The 21,101-nt window shown below is 39.7% G+C and overlaps 1 protein-coding gene across 5 annotated transcripts in view; it reads right to left on the bottom strand.

Annotated features, from left to right (window-relative positions):
- The window catches only part of EXOC6 (exocyst complex component 6), an 86,538-nt gene that overhangs the window by 2,247 nt on the left and 63,190 nt on the right, over positions 1-21,101 (bottom strand). The window lies entirely within an intron of this gene.

Genomic DNA, 21,101 nt, shown 5'->3' with positions numbered 1-21,101 from the left:
TTCTTTAACCACTCTCACTTCCCTCCGTGTGCAGGGAGGCGGCTGTGCAGGTTCGGCCCCAGGAGGGGATGCTAATGGATTCACGCTTTGGTGTTCGGGAACTTGCTTTACCGTGGGGAGCAAGACAGGGATGCTCGAGTCTGCTGCTCCTCACAGTAATTAAAACCAGAGGCTCAGGTAGTCTCAACTAAGTGAATTAAACACCTCCTGCCGCACTCTCCATTGTGACTGATCTCTGAAACTCAGCACCAAGCCCCGGGCACACTTCTGGCCCAAACAAACCCAAACACTTCAACGGAGGAACAGAAAGTCTCCAAGCACAGTCCCATGCCTGGCTGCAGTTTCAAATCAGGCCTTTGACTCATGATCTCAGAGCTGCTGTTCAACAAAAAACCAGCCTGCTTTTACAATCAGACGCAATGCCGAACCTTCAGCAGCCAGCACCCTCACAGCCCTCAAAGCCTAATTCCCCCTCCACCATCACGGGGTGCAGGCCAGCCACCGCTGGGCACCCTGCCCAGGCTGCCAGGGGCCAGGGCACAGGCAGTCCCGCTCGGGGATGCCTTTCCCACGGCTACCTGCGGGCCGGCGGGCCCCAGTGCCATTGACGTCAATGGCGGGGCGCCCCAGCTTCTCCCTGCGTCTGGTGCCTGGCCTTGTCCTGCTGCTGAGGGCTAACAAGGGCTTGTTCTCAGGCTGTCCTGTGTTAGCCAAACCTACTGTTAAAATAAGCATTGGGAACCATTAACAACACTTTGCCCCAGCGCACAGTGCCTGTGGCTGCTCCGCTGAGCTGGGTCCTCAGTGTAACCTAGAGCCCTGCTTGCCTGGAGACCTGCTGAATCAGTAATGCTGGAAACATGGGCTGGAACAGGATTTTGTACAACAAAACCACTGAAAAAAATGTAACAGACTACTGCAAGTCGCACCATTTTGCTAATTCAAGGAAGAACCCTGTTCATTTAAAACTTCTGTTCACTTCTGCTAAGCCAGACCAGAGCTGTTACAGCTGGGGCACAACAGTAGCAGCCCCTGCTCCTGCAGGCAGAGCTGCAGAAGGTGCCCACTCCTCTGACTTCTCAGGCTACACTAAGAGAAGGGACTGCACCTCAGAGAACCTTGCCTTACTCAAATTTTTCAGCCTGATAAACTGTCAGAGCTGTCCAGTAATGCTCATGCCCAAAATCATAACACCAATTTATTTACAGAATAAAAGCATACACCCAGTCTTCCCAGCTTCAAATTTCCATGCCTCTTTTTTGCAAATTTTTCCAGTTCCAAATCACTTTCTTATGTTACTTTCAAATAAAGTGTCTAATTTAAATATATAATTTTCTAATTAATTACTCCTTCCTTATTTGTAGTGTAGTCTTTTAGGACTAGGTAGCAACATTTCCTGGCATTATAATGGACCTCTGACACACCTACTGCTCTGTCATCCCAAAGAGTTCCAGGGACCCTTACAAACCTCAATGACACCTACATTTTACATTTCCCTATCTCACAGGGGTGAAAGGATCTAAAACCCAAGGAGGTTATTTCATTCTTTGCTGACCAGATATCCGTGATAACTACAAGGGTCAAATTCAAACAGTTCTTTCCCACAAAGCCCTTTCTCAAGATGGACACCACCAATTTTACTGAGCTGCAGAGAACATGCCTTTAGTCACTAAGCAAACAGACTTGGGAAGGCTTGGTAACTCAGAAATTAGTATAATTTGTAAAACCCACAGCCTCAGTTGCTGCTGCATGTTATTTATCACTTGTTATTACCTGTGTTACACAGTTAGTAGTGCCCAGTCCTCATAGAGGCATTTTAAAGCCCAACTAAAAGAGTAGAAAGATAGGACAGGCAGATGCACAAGACAAGCTGTGAGGATAAAGCTGACAGGAACCCAAACTATATAATCTGATCATTGATAACTTTCTGCTACTTACAGTGCTACTTGTCATGTGCTCCACATGGGACATGGTCCCTAATGATGGACCAATGCTCCTGCAGTTGCATGCAGTGAGTCAGAGGTGAAAGATTTCATTTCTTATCCCTACTGTAACATTGAAATTAAGGATTCTGGGTAAATCCTAAACAACCCTGAAGCTCATATGGGCAAAAGGTATCGAAAGGTATCCTGTAAGCAACATGTGGCCCAAAGCCATTGATGACTGACACAATTACAGTGCTGACAAGTTCAGAGAAACTTCCCTGACAATACTGCATGAGTGAGTTCCATACTATGCTTTCAGTGGTTGACTCAACTGTCTGATGGTGCCATGGCTCTGGGAAATCTCAGTCACAGTGATGGCTGGAAGATTACACCTCATTTGTCACCTGGCCAAACACAGGTAAGCATGTAGGGCTCTAAACAGACCATGAAGTCTGTTGTTTTTCAACATGAGGTAAAAAAAAGTCACACAAAACATGAAGCATATTCTGTGTACTCCAAGACAGTCCTGGCTCTAAAGAATGAACACCTCAAGAGACACTATTTGCAAGGGGGATGTACCCAGAGCTTCTTCCCTGCTCCATGCTTGGTCAAAGGGCTGCACGCAACCAACCTCACGCTAATAAATCTCTTAAGTTCAAGCAGCTGTCATGACATGTGGCAGGTAGCTCAAAGGCTCAGACATGCAATCAAATGACACATGCCACTCAGTCACAGCCCCCTTCCCTCCTTCTATGCATCTATTCAGGGGCTGCAGTGTGACAATCATGTCCTAGGCTCTGGATTAAATGTGGCAGGGAGCTGCAGACACTGCTGGAGACCAGACTGCTGCTGTGAACAATTATGCATTGTGCATTTTGACCCCATCACAGCTGCAGTTCTGCACTGTGGCATATTGCTGTGTGCAGTGGGCTTTGACAGCACATACTGCATGCTGTGGGTGGGCAGGAGCTGCCTGGTGTGCAGCTCTTGGGATCTGTTTCCTGGCCATTCCTATCACCTGCATCTGCCCTGGCACCCAGGCTTGGCGGATGTACAGCCCATGCAGGCACTCTGTGAGGGGAGCATGTTGGTGAGCAGTCAGTGGCAGGGAGGACGGTCTAGCAGAAATGACTCACTGGCCCCAGGACCACCACATGGGTGGTGGGAAATAACTTCAATCCACTCATGCAAAGCTTCACTTGAGCACAACACAACGCCAAATTCACCTTCACTCCTGCAGCAACAATGCAGAGGTGTTGACTCACCAATCTGTTTCAATTTCTGCTGCCCTGTTCCTTTCTGATTTATGCCATCTTTTGCTACACAAATGTGTGCCCTATTTAAATTAAGCATTTTAATTCCTCTCCCTGATATAGAAAAAGTAGGACTGTCTTGGCCACAGGCACATGATGTACATGAAGCACAGGACAATTTCCTGGTTCTGTGACAGTAGTTTTTACTGCAGCACCTAAGATCAAAATTATTAAAGGCTAAGTTAAAGCAACATTTCCCTACTAGTACTTCATCTATTAAAGCTTTAACTATTACTGAGACAATAACTGAAAATGAGGTGTATTTTCTAGCAAGGAATGGTCCACACTGGCATACACTGTCAAAAGATAAATACAGGCAAAGAGTAGGTCCTAGCAATAAGTATTTCCCAGGCTCAAAAATCAAAGGCCACAGAGTGTATAACATCATACTGGTGCTACCGGCTGCAACTCCTTCGAGGTTAGAATGTGATTTCTTGCCTTGAAATTACAATAGGAAAAATGTTTATTCTGCACATGCATCTTTCCAAAGTTAACATGTATGGAAAAAACTTCAGACAGAAAGGCAGTCACCCTCTACTTGGAGTCTGGAGGCAGTGCAGCCCATTTGGGCTGTTAGAAAGCTCCTCAGCCCTACCTAAGGAGCCACCCAGGGGTGTTCAGTCAGAACCAGCTTATGCAGCCAAAACACTGTGAAGCACCAAATAAACTAAATATACATACTCTGCTACTCAAGAACAATGGTACTGCTGTCCTCTTTATCCCATAACAAGCATGAAAAATAAGAATAAGCTCAGACAGACAATACTATACCTGAGTATTTTATAATGAAGCAGAATATGCTTCCCTAGGAGCAAAGAGCAATTATTCCTTTCTGAGTAGGAACAATTTGCAGAGAAGTGTCTGAGTCATTACAAAAAAAAACAACAACAAAAAAAGAACAAGGAAACAAAAAAAAAACAAACAAGCTTTAGCCTTTCCAGTACACCACATAGAACATCCTATATATTGTCCACTTACTTGCATTTACAAGATACAGTATACACTTCCACCTTATTTAAATGATTTTGCCTCTTCTAAAGGTGTGATAGAAGGGGAACCTTTATCCAACATCTTGGAACCATCAGGGCTGATGACCAGAGAGCAGCATGTTTCTTTTATTGTATGTGCAACAGCGTTGCTTTCCCAAACCATTACATTATTAGTCACATATATACTTCTAACGTTATAGGTAACTAAAGCCCCTGGTTGCTGTTCTGCACTTTTATTTTGAATTATGCCCTACAGAGCTATGATTTCGTAATTTTCCCTTCATGTGCAGGTATTTTCTAAATGCCTTTTATGTCTAACATCAGGTCTCTCTATAAAAATAAACACCACTTGGAAAAGAAAAGGTGTTTATATGTACTTATGTAAGAGTTTATAGGACATTCTGACATTATACAGATAACACTGCTATTTTTAATTGGAAGACTTTTATTTTAAAAGATACCAAATTATGTTTTGGTTAAAAGAGCTCCTACTGTAAGACCTTGCTAGCTAACAGGATCAGTTAACACAAAACATTACAATATTGATGCTATGAGGGGAAAGATCTTAAAATTTTAGAGACAGAATTCTGATTTCAAATAGGGTACTTGTACCCATTCCTCAAAGTTAAAGTGTTTTCCCAGTATCTAGGTGACATGGCTGTGTTTGGTTAGAAATTACTGTTCATCATTGCTCACTAGAGCTTTGCATTGTATTACCTAAAGTTCAGAGCAGCTCAGCCATAGTCCTGTATTTAGGCCATCTTGTAATTACGTGAGAATTTTGTGCACTGGGAACTGCTGGAATCGACCATCCGGCCCTTTCAATGCCATTTGAGCCTCTTGTCACATCCTCAGATATCATACAGATGCCTTTGCCTTTTTACTTTTGGGCAACTGTCAGGAATAATCTTGGAAGAGAACGCAACTTTGGGAACTTGCTATGCACAGAGTGAACACAGCAACAGAAGGAGGAGACACGAGCTTTGCAGATGGAAATGGGGGCAGTGTCCATTAGACAAGAGCAACTGTGCTGGTTATACTACAAAAATCCTAATTGTAAATTATCAAGGTAGCTTAGTGCAAGTTGGAATGGTGCAATTATCTCTTCTAAAGTAGCATGAGCACCAGCAAAGACCTTTGGTTGTACAAAAGGCACCAGTGATTCAGGAGCTGGAGATAAAACTGAGGAGTTGTACGCTTAATATCCTTCTTACCTTTCAGTAAAGTCAAATATTCCATCCAAAGAAAAGTAATTCTTTAACATATCACTGTCAGTTATGTCAGTTCTGGCCCACTCCCCTTGCTCACAAGCTGAATATTTCTTATGCTAAATAGTTTATTAACCCCTAATCACCCAGTTACTTCTGGACTTGATTGCATGTGTAATTACCTTTTGTCAGGTACAATTTGCCTGATAAACATGTCAGAACACTTGCTGCTTAGTCTGTTGAAACAGATAAATGCTGTCTTTCCACAGCCTTGGGGCATAATTAACAGGGAAAAAAAAGGCAGTTATAAAAACACACAGAAGCTGATTCAGTGAGGCAGGAGTTCACAGCGTGCAGCCCGCCAAGGCCCACTGCCCGGCCCGATACGCTTGCCTGAGCTCTTATTGAGTTCCAGCCTGCTGTGACAGGGCAACAGGGGCAGCTCTCAAAAACTGAGATTTAAAGTAGGTTTCCACGTGAACTTCAAAAAAGAGTGGGATGATGCCTGTTTGGAAAAAAAAAAAAAAAAAAAAAAGAAAGAAAAAAACCAACACAGTGAAGCAGCAGATAATGAAATTGGTAGAGTCCCTGTCTTCATTATGTGTTATACGCTCAAGCAGACTCTCTGGGATGGGACCAGGAAGGGAAAAACTAAAAGAAAGCAGAGGGGAAAAAAAATCAGGAAAAGCAAACGGGTCAGGATTAAATAAAAATGCTTTGTGGCATCCTTGGGCTCAATTGCTTCTGATTTCTGCCCTGTAGTGTTTGCAGGTTATGTACCCATGCGCTACGGGGAGTGTGAAAAAAGAAATCCTTACCTGACCTCTGGATAACCCAAACAGGAGATTAGCCCATTTCCAAGCAAAGCAGGTTGTCACACTGTTAGGCCAATTGCTTCTATTGACACTTTGCATAAACATCTTGCACAGGGTGATCAGAAACGACTGTTATGCCATTAACACTCTTTTTATTTTTTTATACCTAAGTCTTACAGAATAAAGGCCTTTCTGAGTAAGGGATAACAAAAGGGTCAAAAGGTCACAAACATTCTTTTAAGTAGGCAAAAATCGGGGAAGTTTAGATTCATTGAAAAGTGCAAATTGGAATTTTTTTGCATCTTGAAACATTCCAGCACACTCAGCTTTTTCTAATTTCACTCGTACTAAATTCATTATCTACTTAATTGTCCGTTTTCACTTTTACTTTTAAATAAGAAAAATGCTAAAGTCCTCATTTTAGGAAATAGCAAGCTGTCTAACCTTCGCAGCTAATCAGTAATCTAAACAGACTTAGACATTACCATTAAAATCCTCGTGAGGACCAGCGTGAAAATACATAGAACTTTTTCTTGAAGTGGGATGACTGAACAGTCTCTCACGTACAGTTTTCACATAATTTACACGGCATGTGGTTTGCACTGTGTACAGCAAAATATTCTATATTTTCTTTTGTTTTGCTTTTGCTTTGATCAGAGATGGAAACAATCTCCCTTTAATAGTATAAAAGCCACCTGCTGGGCATCACAGACTACAGCTAATTGGTAAATTCTTTGAAATTTTGATATAATGGATTTTGACCTCTTTAATTAAAAAAACCCCAAAGCCTAGAATACGGTGAACTCTTCTGGGAAATGAACAGTGCCAAGCATATACAACTGCAAGCTACACCCGACCTTTTCTTAGGAAAGAATATACAAGTAACATTACAATTTTTTCCTTGAGGATGCGTGGCTTTTGACCGACAAAATAAAAGACTGTTGCTAGCTATGTATCATTTAAGTCACTAAGATAAAGAAATAGCAAACACATTGATATTTCAATTATTACTACTTTTATTGGGGTTTGGAGCTAAAAAGCACCAAACATGAAGGGGACTTTTTTATTTTAAACACAGTAAACTCACAAAAGCCACTCACAAATGTTCCAGTCCTCAACATTTCCTACTCCTAGGAGCTCACACTGTACCAATCCACCCCACCTTGTATTCAGAAGGACAAATGGGTTTCACAACCCAAAAGGAAGCCTGTCAACCAGAATCGTTGCTGTTTCATAATCTCTGACATAACGTTAACCTTTCAGTGGAGCTATAATCTCATTGCTTTGGGAACTCTGAGGCAGCACTGTCTTTCTTTTGTTAAAACACTTATTTATATTCTGCCCAGCATAATGGGGCCGTGGTCCATGACCGGGACTCATAGGCACTGCAGTAACACAGCTACACAGCTACACAACAACAACACCACTTTTTAAATCTTTGCTTAGGTTTCATGCAAAAGTATACATGAATATATGTTACACAAGTATACACTTATTTCCAACAAAAACTGTATGCATGACCATGAAGATAACACCATCATTATTCACCAAGTTATGCTCCTGTTAATTAAAGCATGCACACCATGAAAGCACTTACTAAATTGGAAAAAAAACAACATAAAGGACCAGGATAAGAATCAGGACTGGACAAGGACAAGCCTTGTTTACTCTGAACATTTCTTGGTTGCAAAGGAACAACAGAACTACTTAAAATATAGATACCTAAGTCCAGCTTGAAAGAAAAAAAGACCGAGCTTGCTAAGTGTAGAATAACACCCTACCAACCAAACACAATTATCCCTTAATCAGTAGGTGTTCATTACTGCTGATAAACATCTTGTTAGTCTGGTTAGAAAGTCTGCCTGCCACTTGCCAAAATATTTTATTTAGACCTGGTGATTAATTTTGTGAATTTTAAAATCCCCCCTATTGATCACATAACTGGAATAACGCACATTGGTCTTGTATTTCAAAGTGTACATCGATCTCTTGATCTGTGAATGTCTGCCTGTAGTTTATGCTACCCTTTTTCTGAATTGGTACGACAAATGGATGTTCAAAGTGATGTTATGGGGACTTAGCTATGCAATTCCCATTAGTGTCAATGGGGGTCGCAGGCTAAATTCCTAGACAATGCTTTGAAAACTGAGCCCTGGATTTTCAAAGGAAGGATAGTCTGTGTTAGAAAGGCAGTGTCTTTCAGTTTTTAAGCCACTGCATTAAAACGCACCTTCTTCTTTTAAGAACCATGCATTTAGAAATTGTTTCTAAATTTAGGACATTGAAATGTTCACAAGAATGAAACAATTTTGTATTTAAATGTTACCATCTGTTTCGAATTTATAAGTGAAATTGTATCTGTCACTATCTTGAATGTTGGGATACAATCTTCAATACATTCATATATGTACAATGTATAATGTTATGACAGGTGAACCATTGGGATTTGTTGCTATGCTAAGAAAAAAACAGAAGTTACTTGTATTCATATATCTTTTTTAAGAAAAAAAATCCTTGCAAAGGGCAGAATTCTTTCCTAAAATCTGGACCTTGTGGTATACTTCGAGAGATGTCTGGTCTTGTTACATTCATGAACATGTCAAAATAATTTTTTTTTTCCTTTGGCACTTCAAATGAACTTAGGCCTGCCTAAAAAATAAAACACTTGCTGTTGAAGTCACATGAACAAGCTTTTTGCTGTTACCATAACCAGAAAAACACTCACAATGTATAATTTTTACAAATCCCATTAAAACTTCAAGCAGCCCAAGATGTAACATCTGAAGACACAGAAAAGTAGTTTCTGAGACAAATATAAATAGCTAGGTCCTATGAAATACACAGTATAGCAACAAGTAATACCTCTTCAAAGAAGATTTGTTTAATTACAGTGAAAATGTTTATTATGAAGTGTGTTGTTCTTCATCATTAAAGAATAAACTGGACTAGTAGCAAAAGAACCGTCTTTTGAGTCTAGAAACAGGGAAGAGTTTGAAAAGCAGGAGCCTGGCAGACAGTCAGGCTCCAGAGGGCACGGGCTCGGGCCAAATTGCTCCTGTCAAGCGTGTTAGTCCGTACACAAAGTCCCTTTAGACAAAGCATAAAACTATGTCGATGGCAAAATTCGTGTGGATTAAAAACTGTGGATTATGCAATGGTCAGGTCATTCACCATTTTTTCTGGTTTTGAGCTCCTGACGCAGAGGTGTACTCGCTCAAACAGCATGCAGGGGTGACAAGTGCAGCCCCTCAAAATGGCCCATCTGCCTCTCACCTGAATGAGACACTTTGAAAACACAATTTCAACTGTTAAAATTATGAAACATTTAATATAGCACAGTTAAATCTCAGCTGGCATTTTCACTCAGCTTGTGATTGTTTTTTTAAACACAGGTTTGCCAGTAGTACTTAATATTGACATCTACCAAAAAGGAATTTTACAGTTTAGTTTATTTAGTTTTTTATTTTCTATAGGCACTTCTTTTTTACTTGCACTAAACTTACACAGGTTTGCTTTAAACTATTCACTCATCTATGAAATAATGCCATAAATAGCACATGATGAGGCACAGCATCCTAAAATACGTTTCTCAGGGATTAAAACGGTATCATTTGTCTCAATCCTTCCTGTAAAAATCCATCCGAGATGATTCACTATAAAAACATCTTCAAGAAGTTCAAAATCTGAAGTTAAATTTTAACCACTTTCTCTGGTTTAGAGGTGGGTCTAATTTAAAATAATCTCATTTGGTGTAACTAGAATAAAATTCAAACACAAAACATATTCACTTCAACTTCCATACTGTGTTCTGAAATTGAACACTCTTGTCCCATCTGTCACACTTAATATTTAGCACTACCCGTAAGAGTAACTCCAGATGCCTGCAGTCTTACAAGTTTATATATACATACCATATCACAAGAAGTCATTATCTGACAAATGCTGGTTTTAACTACCCCAAACTGTCCTTGTATACACACACATCTAATCTAGACAGTCAGGTTGCTGTACCCTAGAACTAATCACCTGCAGTGGTCTGTCCAAGTATAATTACAACTCCAAGTTTAAATTTCAGTCCGGTTACTTCTAGGATTGAAGGAAGGAGTTTTAGATACACAGCCCTGGCACACAAATGCAAACTGATGCCTATGGGAAGACAAGTGAGCATGGCACAGCTCCATGGCATCAGCTTCGTGCTTACAGAGGAGGCAAAGACTTCAGCTCTTTGTGTGAAGTTGCAGCTCAAGAACAGACCCAGGATGCTGCCAGCCCAGGCACTGCTGAGAACTAAGGATTCAGTGAATGGAGCATTTCCCTCTCCTAACTTTCCAATCTTTTCTTGTCATATTCTGACTTGAACAAAAACACCTGAGAAAATTACATCTATGAAATGTGCTGAAATTAGATTGCTACACAGATTGACTCAACAGGAGGATATACATCAGGTCTGTAAGGTTTATGACCACCTCTTGAATCTGCAGCAATTGGTCTCCACAGAAGTCCATGATCTGTAGTGTGTACTATGAATCACATCATTTCCACTGAGATAAACTGAGGTTCTACAGCAGGTAAGGGGAAATAGTTTGTTTCAACACAACAGAGTAATTATTTTTAAATTTAAAACTTTTTTTTGGCTTTGTTTCTTTTAGGATCTGTGCATTTGTCAAAAGCTGCACATCTAAAATAAAAAAATTACGGCCACAGTGCACCAGATTCTTCTCTTAGGTGGCCATCAAAACACTTAGAATTTCATATACAAGGTGTCTCTCTGAAAAGCTTCTGCAGGAACCAGATACAGCAAGTGCTCAAATACAGCAAGTGCTCAATAAAGTATCTCAGCTGATCTTGGGTGCTGAGTTAGAATATGTGAAAAGCCACTGAAATTCAAGACATAACAGGCCACAGACCAGCATAAGTTTGTTCGCATCCAGAAACAAAAATCCAGTGCAATCCATAAAGCACAAACACTTACAGATGTGGCCATTGTAAGTTTACTGTAAACAGATAGTTATTTCTTCCAAAGTAGTGCACTCAGAGAACGGCTGCATAACCACCCTTTATAGCAGATGAAGTTACATCCCTTAGGGAAAGCTATTCTAGACCTGAGAACCACTGGACAAGGAATTCCACAATCAGTAGCTCAGGAATGTAAATGGAGACAAGTTAAAAGGAAAGCCAAAATCACTAGGAAAAAACTTTCATATTCTTTCATGGACAACCTTCACCTTCCTCTTCAGCTACAAGAAGACATTTACTTCCATATTTATATCTAATATCTATATATATATATATCTAATCTGTATCAATCTGTATCTATCAAATGACTCTAAAAATATTTTAGCAAATACTACAGCTCATATAAAATCCTGGCTTTGTTTTGTTAACCTGTTGTCTAGATAACTTGGTTTAACAAAGGCTTCCAAGCCCAGCAAGTTGTAACCTGGATACCTCAGAATTTCCCTTTTTTATACGGTTTTTGCAAAAGATCTTTCTCCTCTGGCTCTTGTTTGCAAACATATTAGGAAAAACTCCTTTTTGCTTAAAGGCAATAATCCAATACAATTTCTTTTCTAAGAAATACATCTTCAAGAAATTACTCTCCTTGGAAGTTGGTCTTTTTCCTTTAGATTACACCTTTTCTCCTCACTTCTATAGACAGTATTTTCTTTAAATGTTTTATCTGAAAAATTACTTCTTATGATTTCCCTGGAAGACTGAGTAATTCCAAATTCTGTTATATGTCATTTGCAATAATTACTCTTCATATTTTAGCTCCAACAGATCCCAGTACACATGGAACTTTTGCTGACTAATGATGGCAAGATTCAGCCTCTAATGCCTCCTGCAATGTGAAAACATCTTCCCCTGATTTTACTTGCCACTTTGAAATGTTATCCCTTTCTAGTGAGTAATCCTGTGCTAGATTCTTTTGCTTCTTAAATGAACATTATTCTCACCCTTTATTGACTGACCAGATCTATTATCACATGTAAGCAGTGTTAATCCTCTAGTAATTAACACCCTTATTAAAGTAATTTTAACTCAAAGAAGTTTAAATCACATTATTTGTTTTATTTAATTAAGCTATGAGGGCCGTTTTACACTGTCATTTGAGTTTTCAGCTTGTGCCTTTTCTACCACTTACACAAGTCCCCCCTACACACACCACACCCTGACACACACAAACCACCACCACCCCACCGCACACACTTACCATGGCATTTCTGTCTAGGAGTTATTCAACATTATTCTGTTTCACTGTAAACTTTTTGGACTATTCTGCATGGCAATAAATGCAAGAAGTAGACACTATACTAAACATTTTACCATTCCCAGAACTATCATCTGGACATGCATTGGAATGATAGTATCAAATTCACCCTTCCGGAGGACCCAATATCTTGATAGTGCCTAAAGTGAAAGAGCCACTTTCAATGTCCTTCTCATACATCCTAAGCAAGGGCAAACATTTTTATTTAAACTTCAGACTGGCAAAACGAAAGAATCTGAAAGCACTGAGTTGTGCCACTTACAAAGGCCACTTTTTCTGTTACTTTGAAAATAAGTCAGGTTTTAAAATTGTGTTTATGTGTGTGTGTGTCCTACTGCATGTTCCTTTCTATGGGAAAACATCTGATGGCCTACGTTGTCTTACAGATCTCAGGTAAGCTACTCAACTGACACATTTGACACAGGGTCAAAAGATGCAAACTGTCTTCTGGTTTAACTGCATCATGTTACACTGTGCACTCTGGAAGAGTGTGGGCTAATTATGTGTCCTCCTGGACGATTTCCTGGAGGCACACTACTGAAACCAGGAAAGCTTGAGTTCTCCTTGGGAATGAGGCAACCTGATGGTTTCATGGATTTTATATACCATTAACTGTGTACTGAAAGTCCTTTCTTTTCTTTGGATAAAAACATCTCTTCAAATTTCTACTGTTTAAAAAAGAAATGCTCTTAATGGTCTCACCATAAACCATGGAAAATGATAAACACAAAAAGAAAAGGGTAAGAACAATAAAGTATATTTACAGACACAAACTGACTTTTAATATTTTTTCCCCCTCATCCTGTATTTTTATGTTCTTCTTTTCTCCCCATCATCAAGTGCTTCCATTTACTCATATTTTGACTTTTTTCTCTTTTTTTCATTTCTGCTATTATTCACTCTTTATTATTCTTTATTATTATTATTCACACCTTTCGTAATTGTGGGGTCTTTTAAGTTGCACTGTTCCTTTGCTACTAATGCTCTAGAGAAAGTCCTCTGCAGGGAGGACACAATGTATATGTGAATCATCCATGCAAACTTTGTTATTTCAATATTCTTTAAAATAGCACAATTTGTAGGAGGATAAATTGCTCCAAACCTGACACATCCAGGTTATGAGAGCCATAAATGTTAACATGTATGATAAGCTGGATTTTACATTTGCCCTACAGTGACTTTTAAAGATAAGATGGACTTTCCTTTTCACAGAAGAAACTAGCAAAAGGGGAAAAAATGGGGTATTCTGTCTGCTGCATGTGATTGACAGATAATTTAGAAAAGGAATGGAACCTAAATATGTTGATTGATGCAACTGAAAAAATAGTGCAGGCAAATCTGTAGGATTAAAGGGTTAGTAGTGTTGCTCAGTACATACTACATACCAGCGACACTACCTGTTTATCTAAGGCTGGAGAATGTAAGTGATTTTGGTGCAGAAATTACTTAATACACTAGTGCAGCTACCAGTTCCATGGCTCCCTGACAGGAGACTAGGACTTAGAAATGTTAACAGAATACAAACAACATGGAACTTGAAGGAAACCAATAATTTTCTTCTCTTGTGTTGCTCAACTAACAATCCTTATTCATTACTCATAGGAACCACATATTGCTCACAGAATTCAGAGGAAGTACTGGGGAGATGGGGGCTCCAAAACTGAATTCAATCCATCAGCTCAGGGCTACAGAAGAGCCCAGACACAATGGTGGAGATCCTGCAGCAACTGGATGTCAGCAGGAAGACAACAGCTTGATATAATGTATTCACAAACCTTGTGAAGTTCTGCACCCAAATCTTTCTTCTTTGCATGTACATAATTTCTTACATGACAAAGGCAAGGACTGGATGGGAGCAAAACTGCCAGCAGAAAAATAACTAGAGAGAATCTTCGTTTCATTGAGTAACTTCCACCAAATGGAATGCATATCAGTGACTCAAAAGGTAAGTAGGATTTTACAAATGTAGCATGCATAGATCAACTTCTAATTCAAGGAAGGTATTTGTTAATTGAGAAATTATCTAGAAGTGAACCTTCTCACACTTTCCTACCAACAGGTCCTTCTGCAAAAGAATAAAACTTCCAGATAAAGTTTATTTTGTGCCTTCTCTCATAATGTCTTTGGAAATGGCTGCTTCATAAGTGTTCCACAGCATGCCAGTTATAAAAGAAATTTAGTGTCATGCCCAAGCAAATGGAATTGGGTTCTAACATTATGTGCAGAGTATTCTTGGGATTTCACTTCAACTACCAAGGACACAATTTAGTTCCATTTAGGTCCCAGTCTTATAGGAATTTCCTCTGTAACTATGGGATGAATTTTCTTGAATGGGAAGGTTTTCCAGAGATATGAAGTTTTCATCATAACAACAGCTCTGTAGGTTTTGAATTAAATGATTAACTATTTCTTAACTGTGTCTTGCAAAAGTAATGATGACCAAGAAGAGCTTAAAGCTGATTAAATGTGACAGTTAGTAGTCAGATAGGGATTCAGACATGTCCACCTAAATAGTCTTGACAGCAGCATTTGCCAACTTTTTTTTTTTTCCTTAATATCTGCTTTGATCAACCTCTCCAGTGAAACTTTTAGTGATTTCTATGATTGTAGCATTTAGAAGATAAAACTCCCCTGCACAGTTCTAAGTCAAGCGTTTCACCTGCACATGGCAAATGAGACCAATAAATGCGATTTCCTGCCTTAGTTCCCAAAATTATAAATTCGGCTAACAACAACAAAAAATGCCCTAATGTTCTTGTTCTTATGTTCTTATTCAAAGATTGTTATCTGCAGGTCTCTAAGTCAAGCTGAGTCAATGCTTCACAAGTTCTGTCATTTCCTAAATACACAGTACAGATTTCTTGTCAGCTCATTTAGTTCTCGTGTGTATCTTGTTAGGTAAGAGGACAACTGAGAGAATTGCATCCCTTAAATTAACTAGCTTAAAGAAACAATAAGAAAATTTTATTATTTTTTTATAACTTCCATGGTTCAGGTACCTATGGCATTCTTTACAGTCGATTAAGAGATGGCATTCTGCTTAAGCATTACACTGTTACACCTCACAACCTTTTGTTCAAAATATACTATACTTTCCTCTGGAGAAATTGGTAAGGTTTTTGCCACAGATGGAATAGAGTATCTTTTAGTTAAATGGCCATATGTATATCATTTTAGTTAAGTGAGGTATTGATAGAGCTATTGAAGTGAAGTAACAGCATCTGTACACCGAGGTTTTCAAACCTGTTTTCAGGTATTCCCCCTCACTGTTAGTACACCAGGATCTACAGAAAAAGCTGGTACATGATCAGCATGGTATTTACACTTCTCTGCCGAAAAAGGGACATTTAGATGAACTGGATACAATCTGTTTTGCACTGAATTTGATGAATGATTTAATGTCCCAAAGAATATACAGACACCTAATACCCGGCATGTGTGCTTTTAGTTTCTGGCAGTAACAGGGTAGGAATACTTACTACCAGGAAATGACTGACTTGTCATTCTGCTTTGATTCTGCAAATCCTTATCAAGATGGTGAATCCAAAGCCACGATTGGTTTTGACCCCCTGCTGTTAATTTCTGTGCATTTGTTACCAAAGCTTCCTAATTCTTACCAGCTGGCAGGTATAAACCCCATCCCAGTAATGAGCCGGTTTGCTTCTGTGTACAGAGCACTGATTGAGATCTTCCTCACAAATATCTATACACACAGCTTGTGATCTGAGCCTACCGTGATTTACTAAAGGCTTTGCAGAACCTAGCTGAGAAGGAGAAATCAAAAGTAAGAGATTCCATTAGGGAATATAAGTGCTTACAAACAAGTTGCCACATTTATGTGAAGAATTCCTGTCTACTTGGAAGAATATAGTACTCTGAAGAAATATTGTGTCTTCCCAGCAAGCCAGGTAACATGTATTTTGCTTGCAGTCATACTCAAATAACTGTGTCATTTTAAACCCAGAGATGCATATGCATGCTACCATTGTATGGTGCAAGTACATGAGATATTGAAACTTGACATGTGCCTGTTCTGATCACAGTGCGTCTCAAGCCCTCCTGCCTTACTGCCAAGTTAATTTATGGAGAAGGGAAAGTCCAGGAAGAATTGCCTTCCTCCTCCAGCAAAGTGAGGATCTGAAATCCAGGGAGATGCAACTCCTGTTTTGTTGCTGTCTGAAACCTGAGCTCCTTTCTTTAGCTAAATAAGCAGCATTGCACTGAAAACTAGAGAAGCACAAATCCCATTACATAGCACCCTGAGGCTGGGCTTCATGTTACAGATGTAACATGCTCCTCTGCTTCTTCAGAGAAGCTGGGGAGTGCAAAACAGGGGGAAAGGGATCGGTAAGCATTGTGAAAGAGCCTCTGTGAAGATGAAAGTCTCAGCAACCATTTCCCTCAGGAAGCAAAAGATGAAATGTTCTATACTACTTTCTAATTAAAAATTCAAACTGTTGCCTTATGAAAAGAAGTCTTACTTTTTATCTTCAAACTCTGAAGCTTTTAAAACTTATTCCTAAACATACTGTTGAAGATTTCTCCCTCTTGAAAAATCCTGATGTTTTTTCAGTTCAAAACTCTTTTGGCACAGAGGTTGGGGTGAGTGTACCCCACTAATTTAAAAGCCTAGGCACTCTGTGGGCTGGCAGCCTGTAAAGGAAGCCAGAGCACACCTTCAGAGCTCTCAACCTCCAAGAGTTATGGTGAACCGGTCTGGCAATAGGCTGCAACTTCCCTGAGGTTTACTGAAGAGCTCGAAAGCATTTTCCACAGGGAATACAGATGACAAGAGCTTTGGCAGGCTGCACCTTTGGGAATCGGAGACAAGCCAGAGCTGAAACGCAGTTACTACCACAGGAAATTAATTCAAATTAAACACTGAGAACATAACAGTGAGGAAGACTGAACTGTCACCCTGCCTTTAGTGGCAGAAAATCCTGCGCCTGGGACTGAAGCCCAGTGGTCTGTTACACAGCTCCTACCTACTATGAGTTTCGAGTTTATCAGAAGGACAATGCTATGTCTCATTAATGAATGGGAAGACAGAGGAGGGCTATATTAAGTAGTAGTAACAATTTCCTCTTTCAAATAAATTTACATTTGTTGCATGGAACACTGCAGGTCAGAAGGTTAGCAATACTTCTCACCAGAAAACACATCACAAAATAAATGGACAAGCAACCCAATAAACTATCAATGATTCCAAATTAGAAGATAATGTATTATACTTTTAAATATCAGGTATCAATTTGCAGATGGAATACATGTTGTGGACTATCAATAATTTGAGTTCATAGAAATGACACATGCTCATCTACACACATCATAAAAAAAATCTGACAAAAATGTATCTTCTAAGATTTCTATGATATATTACTCTGTATATTAATCATATTGATTGTGTTATGACTTTACGTCCAATTTATCTCTAACATTGAGAAAATGCAAACAGAAACTGCTGAAAATCATCTAAAATTTCCCCCCATGCTTAAGCAGAGCTTATGGACATTGTTGATCACAGCCCCTGGTCTACCATCTGAGGGACACCACTATCAGACTGTAAACTCTGTGTTTGTCACATGGGTGAAGATACTGCTACTATGGTTGCTTAACTCTGGAGTTACCAATAGATTATTTCCACTTGAGACTGCTGCCCATTGCAGGACCAACACTAACAGCAGCTGGAGGGTGTTAACCACATGTACTTAAGTGCCAAAAGAACACAGATGAGACACAGTTCTCCTCACCCCAGCAAAACAAGGAAATTCCACAATCATCAAGCTAGCTTGTTTGAGACGAGACAGTAGAGGAAGAAGCCCATAAGCAGTGCTGACGGTGGAGAGAAACATCAGGAATAACCTTTGAAGTCCAAAGTGAAACAAAGTCAAGCTATGTTGGCAGCTTAGGTTATATCTCTGCAGGAAATAATTTGATTTCAAGAGTAGGTATTTGTTGGCACCCACTTGGTTAAGAATCAGGACATTTGGCCTAGGACAGCAACTACTGAGCCTAACACAAGGTTATTTTTTTTGTCCACTACATACTACACTGGCTCTCCAAAGAATAACACACAAATTATAATACTAATGTCTTTTCCTCACAGTACTTAGGTGTACAGAACATCCAAGAAACTGCCTCACATTCCAGAACTGTAACCCTAGTCTTTAGGCACTAATGAACAGATCATAACCAGGAAAAACTAATTCATATCAGAGGCTGTGCTTCCTCTTCAGAGGCGATTCAAGTAGAACAAACTAAGACCTGTTCACTTTTGAAGGTTAATTCCGATTGACCTAAGATCTGAATTGGTAGCAAAATCCCCAAAGTTTATTCCCCCTCACTTTGGGCCACTGCACTATTAACCCAGGCTCCCTGTACAGACAGTAGCAAGAAATGATTGTCAGAGAGCAATGCAAATTGCAGGAGAGCTGGGTCATCTTCACAAGATGCCAGAGACATCTCTGTAACGCAGCACATGCCACTTTGATAACTGCCTGGCTGAGATGGCCCCTCAGTGGCTTTAAGTGGGGTCAAAGGGTGCACATAGGTGTGACCTCAGGTCATACGCTAAGAAAAGTGGCATAAGGCATGACACAATTACTGCAGCTGCACAGAACCATGAATCTGCCCCAAATTTTCTACCTGCTAAAATAGCTGGAGCTGCAAGTTTCTAGATGATCCATGTGATTGACCATGTGTGATTAGCCAACCACACCAAGTCACCTGTGTAAGATGCTGAGATGCTGTGGTTATGGAAACAGCACAAAAATCTTTATTGACTAGGGTTTCTTCAGATTACAAAGATCTGTAAGGAGCATATTAAGTATGAAAAAAGCCTAAGTGGAGAACAGTATAAAGAGAAAGAGGTGGCTCAAAGGGCACACTGGTAAGTGCTTGCCCTTTTGTGATTTCTGTCCTCTTAGAGCTTCCTGCTACTAATTACTATTGTCTTCTTAGACACAACTCTTTCTCATGCCAGCTGTTTCTGTTTCTGTTTGCTCTTCCATGTCTGTGGAAGGAAGAAGGAAAGTGGGCTTGCTGGGGACAACAGGCTCCCTACACATTGTCTTCAGGGAAAGACAGAGGATCAAGAACTGTTAGGTTGAAAATACCTATGGCAATTCTTTTCAAAGCTGCTCCTCCCTACATGGTAATTATCCAAGTGTAGCTCTTCTCTCTGTCTTCCACGTTGGCTCCCTGTGACTTTACTTCATTAATAAAATGTGCTATAATATCCTACTGCCCAATCCTCATTAATCTTACACACTGCACTAGTACAGCACAGAGTGAGTAAGCTGTTGTTGAGATAACTGGCTTCCATTAGCAACCATGTGATTGGCAGGACGATAAAGTCTTTTCCCTTGCAGGTCAGCTGCTTTTTAAGAAGAGGGCAATCCTGCTGATCCATCTTTTAGCTACAGTCTCTCACTGAGTCCCAAATCTCCTGCCTTTTAGCTTTGATACGGTTCAAGCTTTCCCCCTTGTATCAGCCCCTACCTGTCATCAGCTCCTCTGTACCAAACAGCCAATATCAGGAGTTTGACCTCAGGGCACAGTCCGGGTGGGCAGGTAAAACCTGACCACTGGACCTACTTCCTTATCTTTCATATCCTGCAATTCATGAAGAAGTATCAAATTCAAACTAAAAAACAGAAGCATGACCTTTTATAAGAACTTTTTGAAAAAGGCTCTGTTGCCTTTCTAAGTATTCTTGAAAAGAACTGTCATCTACCCTATTAAGACAGAAATGGATCACAAATAAGGAGAAGAGAGAAAGCACTGAAAAGCCTTACTAAATGGTAGGACTTTTTGATGTGTGCCTGCAATACCTTTTGGTGATGCACACAAAAATATAGTAAAAATCAAACCAAATCACATGTACTAGAACTCTTCTACATCTGCAAGCTCCAGTTGCAACCCAGTAGAGAGTTGCCCAAACTTCTCCTGTTTATAAAGTATCTTAAATCAACTAAATTCTCTCCTCTATATAGTGCTTGAGAGAATTCTAAATATAAGTTGCTAACATAAACTGAGCTATCATAAACAACATAATACCTATTGAAGTGACATATTCCCCAGCTAGTGCTTAAAATATACAAGAATCCTTATTTCCTGTAGTAAGTATGCCCTCCCGCATAGCTGGAAAAATTGTTTTCCCTTGAAACAAACATAGGTTCTGCAAGGATTTATACCACTTAGGTGGAGGACAGAAATGGTACCAAAATCTCAACATCCTTTCCCTTAAACTGAAATGATCTAAGTACAAATTGAAAGATGTTTAGTCCTTTTAACACTGACAATAAAAAGAGAGTAAAAAAGAATCCAAAAGAGGAAGGCTGCTAGTCAAGGCAAGACTTGTGGCACGAACAAGTCTTGTAGCCATAATCCTGTATCCTTCTCACACAGTACACACTTATCCCACTGTTGATAGTGTTCATTGTTATGTTACTGCGAGAATGTAACAGAGAACCCTCCTTTTAACTTTTTCATTTAAAAAGACAGTTGAATGAAGTCCTTTCTAACTATCAGGAGAAATGTGAATACTTTTGCCTCAAGAACTTTCCCTTCTGAAATACC

This window comes from Corvus moneduloides, chromosome 8 (assembly GCF_009650955.1).
Source record: "Corvus moneduloides isolate bCorMon1 chromosome 8, bCorMon1.pri, whole genome shotgun sequence".
In the NCBI taxonomy this organism is placed as follows: domain Eukaryota; kingdom Metazoa; phylum Chordata; class Aves; order Passeriformes; family Corvidae; genus Corvus; species Corvus moneduloides.
Note: the sequence above shows the minus strand (reverse complement) of the source record. Positions and strands in the feature narration are given on the sequence as shown.